This window comes from Perna viridis, chromosome 3, assembly GCF_037379345.1.
Source record: "Perna viridis isolate PV_CMFRI_1.1 ecotype Kerala chromosome 3, ASM3737934v1, whole genome shotgun sequence".
NCBI classification, from domain to species: domain Eukaryota; kingdom Metazoa; phylum Mollusca; class Bivalvia; order Mytilida; family Mytilidae; genus Perna; species Perna viridis.
This window is the reverse complement of record NC_142447.1, coordinates 27,276,054-27,281,189: the sequence shown is the minus strand read 5'-3', so window position 1 is coordinate 27,281,189 and position 5,136 is coordinate 27,276,054.

Sequence of the window (5,136 nt, the reverse complement as noted above, 5' to 3'; positions counted from 1 at the left end):
TGATGACAAAATGTGTAAATGCTGCAAACAGATGTACCAATCGTCAACAATTACTAGCACGGTCAAGGGGAAACGTTACAAAATATTTTGTTATGTGCACTGTAAGATTGCAAATATGATTTATTTACTTCGCTGTCCCGTCTGTGACCTCCAATATGTTGGCAAATCCAAACAACCATTTCACAAACGTTTAAACGGATGCAGGAGCGACCTAACATAAAAGCCCTTACTTCCAATAAGTCAACATTTCAGGTAATCAAACCACGACCTCGAGAATTTCAACAAAATGTAAATTCTAATCGTGGAACCGAATACGATCTTGAGCAATCCACAGAGGCTGAAGCTGAAGGGTTTTAGATAAAGAAACTCCATGCCATCCATCCACACGAAAGAAATAAAAAAAAAAACATTAAGTTACACACAGTTCAAGATCATCTCAAATTTGAGTTTCAATGTTTTACTTTCGACAATAATTTTAGTACCTCACAGATATTCACTTAATGATGCAGTGAGTTGTATTCACGATATTTACCATTCTACACACTCAGTTTATGCCCAGGACTGAAGAAGGTCATTTTGCTCGTTTACAATCTCTTATAACATCTTTATCGGTATCGTTGGACTTATATATATTGTTTTTTTGTTTATGCTGTATTGTCATGACTCGACAATCCGGTACTTATTAAGTTTACTAGTTGGTTACTTCCTTTATTCCCTTAAATATATATACAGTTTTTATTTCTAGTATTATGACTGCGATGTACAATGTATTTAAGCTGACCCTGTTCAATGTACTCTTTTTTAGGTGAAGTCTTTCTTGTATCATGCGAAGAAACGATTAGTGCTTGGTCTGAATGTTCGAACAACAAGGGACATCAAGATCAAAACTGCTATGGTTCTCAAAATAGAACGATTACCACCATAACATATACCTTTTTTGGACAAACAGTGTCTGTAGAAACCGAAACCAAACAATGTCTTTTGACACTAGGTATGCAAATATGTTTACTGTATAAAATAAACCCGCATACGTAAGTAGGTAACGTATATTGTGATTGTCAATCTTTGTGTGTTCCTCCTAATATATTAATTCAATTATTTTGTTTTTGCATCTTATAGATAATTATATTTAAAGTTTTGTTTTCTTAAAAGTAAGTGTACTAAAAGAATAGGATGACAAAAGTAATTTTGAACAATCCAATTTTAATTCCCCAAGGTACTTTCCATGTGGGTCGATTCATCTATCTTCACCATTTCTCGGGATTGAAGAAATGTACTTAGTTCATATACATTATTTATTATTGCAAAGGCATCTGAACGCATCAGACCAAATATTGTTTTTTTTTTGTTTTTGTTTTTTTTTTTTAAATTGAAATTAACATGATGAACTTGTTTTTCGTTAAGTGAGATTACTGAGAAAAACTACGTTCATTCGTCTATCGTTATACCAACTACATGTAGTATATTTGGACAGCGGGGGTTTGGTTAATCGTTCCCCTTAAGGAGGTAGACCTAGGGTAAGGGACATAACTCTTGAAATCAGTGATATTTTGGTATCATGTTCAATTTCACCAAAGGTTATCAAGCTTTCATTTGAAACAGAATGAAATCAATCCTCGTTACTTTGATGCTTACATGAGATTGATCTAATATGCTGAATATAAACGTCACTATGATTTGCAAGAGTTATGTCCCTTACCCTAGGTCTACCTCTTTAAACTATTAGAAAGGGATTTATCACAGTCCTAAATACTTTGCAAATTATTCATACTGTAAACGGAGTATCGTAAAGTAAAATGACAACTTTTTTAAACAAAATCTTCATAAGATGAGAATTCCTGACTTAAAAGGACGAATATTTTAATATTCTAACCAAAACTTGGAAATTTATAATTTTTCGGTTCTCATATACATTGCATGACATCTGTTTAATTTTTGATTTCGAAAAATCATCATAACTATGAACTGAATTACATTTTGATTTCTTAGAAGAACGATATATTAGCTAATCTGAAGAAAAAGCTCAGATAAATACGAAGTATAGTTCCGCAAAAAAGGTTGGCTTATTGACTTTTATCATGCTTATTAAAATAATTATAAGTAGTACAAAACAAAAACAAAACACATACGAAACAAATAAATTGAATTATACAACATACATGCCAGCTGACCTCGTCATAATTCGCTTTTGCAACTGCATCCCTGAGCAGAGACGCATTACACTTACTTCGTTTTAATTTGCACTTCAAACAAGGTCAAACTGTTGTGAGTTTGACTGTTATTATTGCTGCAGTATTGATTGTGCAAGTAACATCCGGGCAATACCGTCGAACTGTTACCAAATGTCTCGTTTTAATGAAAACCAAGATGAAAATGCATTTTTTTTACTCTCGATTTGATCGTGGGTTTTAATGAACAACTCGGCGTGTGTTTCTAGAAAAAGCAGAGGACGCTTACCCTACCCGTGCTCCTGGTCTATGCGCCCAGTTTTTAGTGGAATCTGTGTTGCTCATTTACTTTTGATACTTTTTTATTAGTTTGGTTATTTTGTGTTCTTTCATGTGTTTGTCTGTTTTCCTTGTCTAGTCTGTCCTTGGATAACATTCTTTTGATTGCCATTAGACTATTGGTTGCGTTGATTGCTCTTTCACTTTATTTCAATGAACACCAAAAATTGTATTTAATACTTTTGGTAAGACTACGGTTCGACAACAAAACCATTTTGTTACTAAAACTTAAAAAAAATAAATAATGATTTGAACAATGATAGCAATATAAATACACAGAAGAATCCCGATGACCAAGTTAGGAGCAATAAAAATAAAAAAAAGAGATTATTTCCTTGCCTAAGATTTCCGTTGAAAGGTTTAATATTGTAACTTAATTCGTTAACACTGGAGATACATGGGAGAGAAAGTATTTCGTTCATTGCTCCAAACTGTAAGAAAAAAATGTGAAAAAAAGTACACATGTTAAAAATGTCAAAAATGCATTTTTAACGACTAATGCTGCAAACATGTGTTCTTTTTTTTCACAAATTTGAATTTTTGGGAACACTACCTGTGGTTAGAGTCCTTAGGGAAATGGCCTATCCCTTTGTTTTCAAGTCAAAATCTACAGTATCCGAAAAGAATTTTTATAATTTGACCTTGCAATGTAGAAGAATGTATTGAATTAATGAATTAGTTGCGGGGCCATAAAAAATTTGAAGGAAGAGAAATTAGAACATTGTTTATAAGAAAGCGTAGGTACGAATAATTAAACAATCAACTCAAAGGTATAATAACAACAACAATAAAACATTCTTAGAGAGAACGGGTTTCATGTCAGAGCATTTTAATGATGTCAAGAACCGTCTGTCTAGTTGCTATAAAAAACTACTCTAAATGATAATTCAGATTTATGGGGAAATGCTTATGCTCTTATCTACCAACAATCGCTAGAACTTCTGAAAGCACTGCATTAAATGGACGACAAATATGAAAGTGACATTAATCGATCTAAATAAAAAAAACAAAGGTTACATGACGAGACACTTCAAACAATCGTTTCTGAATATGGAGTACAAAACACTGTAGAAACTCTCACTATGCCGATAAAGTCATACCACAAAGCATTCTATAATTGGTAGATGTCCTGCCTTTTCCAGCAAACACGGTGAATACATGGGTAGATAAGAGTTACAACAAGTTGCTTTACCTTTGATTAAAATAGTATTTTAGTATTTTGGCATTACTTCTAATTGGTGTTTGTCTATTTTCTACGTCAAGTACCTAAAAGTATATAGATTTGGCAATTTTTCGGTCTTTTTAAGAGATAAATTAAACATACATTCAATAAATCAACACAATTTACATATTTCTCATGTGATGTATTAGATATTTATCTAATTACGAATTTTTAATTGAATTATATATAGAGAAAACCGATGGTGGATATACTCCTTGGGGTGCCTGGGATGACTGTTCAAATAAATGCGGCCAGGAGACAATACGAACGCGATCATGTAACAATCCAACACCTTGTAACGGAGGAAAAGATTGTAGCGAATTCGGGCGAGATTATCTGACGAAAATTTGTCGTATGTAGATTTCTAATGACCTCTGGTATTGAATTTGAATAAGTAAACAGTCAATCATGTCTTAGCAACTAATAACTTAAAACTGTCATCTTAACGTATTTCCTTATACTGAATATGCATTTGACTGTGTGTAATACAATGGTACCAATAACGTAACATTGCAAATTTCAATTGTATATGTTCAAACGCGCGTTTATGTAACTGATGTAGATGAATAATATAAAATGTGAAACTTAACATAACAGAAAATTAATATCATAAATTAAAAGATAAACACCGACAGTAAATGAGTGTTTGTAAGACATTAATATCGTGATAGTAATAGCGTTTTAACTGCAGAAGTTTGCGACTGTTCTCATATCAATTTCTGTCACGTTTCAACATACCTTGATCCAGACGAACACATTTAGTTCTCACAAAAAATAATTTTGATTGATCGATTATGCATGTATTTAAAGGTCTGTTCAGGAAAATTAACTAATTATAGTAACTTATTGTAATATATATCTTATGATTGAGTTTAACTGCAAATAGAAATATTACAAAAAAACTATAATGTTTTCAAACATCTTCATCCAAGGCCCTGCGATTGGTGAGTGGGGGGATTGGGAGCCATGGGAAAGCTGTGAAAGGTCACCAGAATCCAGTAGTTTGTACGGAACTGGTACTCGTAAACGGAAACGTTATTGCGACGATCCACCTCCGGTATGTGGCGGTGATTTCTGTGTTGGAACAAATAACGAGACGGGAAACTGCAGGGGTACGTGTTAATATTATGTATTATATTGAACATATTTTGGTTGATTTAAACAAATAAAAATCCATATTTTGTTCAAATATGGAATAACTGTTTGCTTCTATAACAAGTAAAAGATTTTCCTGAACAAATGTATTGTGATGTGCAATATATATGCTATATAAATAAGGTGCGAGATTTATTTTTACCATTCTAATTATTTTGTATCTTAATGACTTATTGTTTCGATCTGTCTTGCCACATCATTTAAATGAAATACCCTTTCTGCATTTTAGTTATACCTCCGTGCTTAACTTAC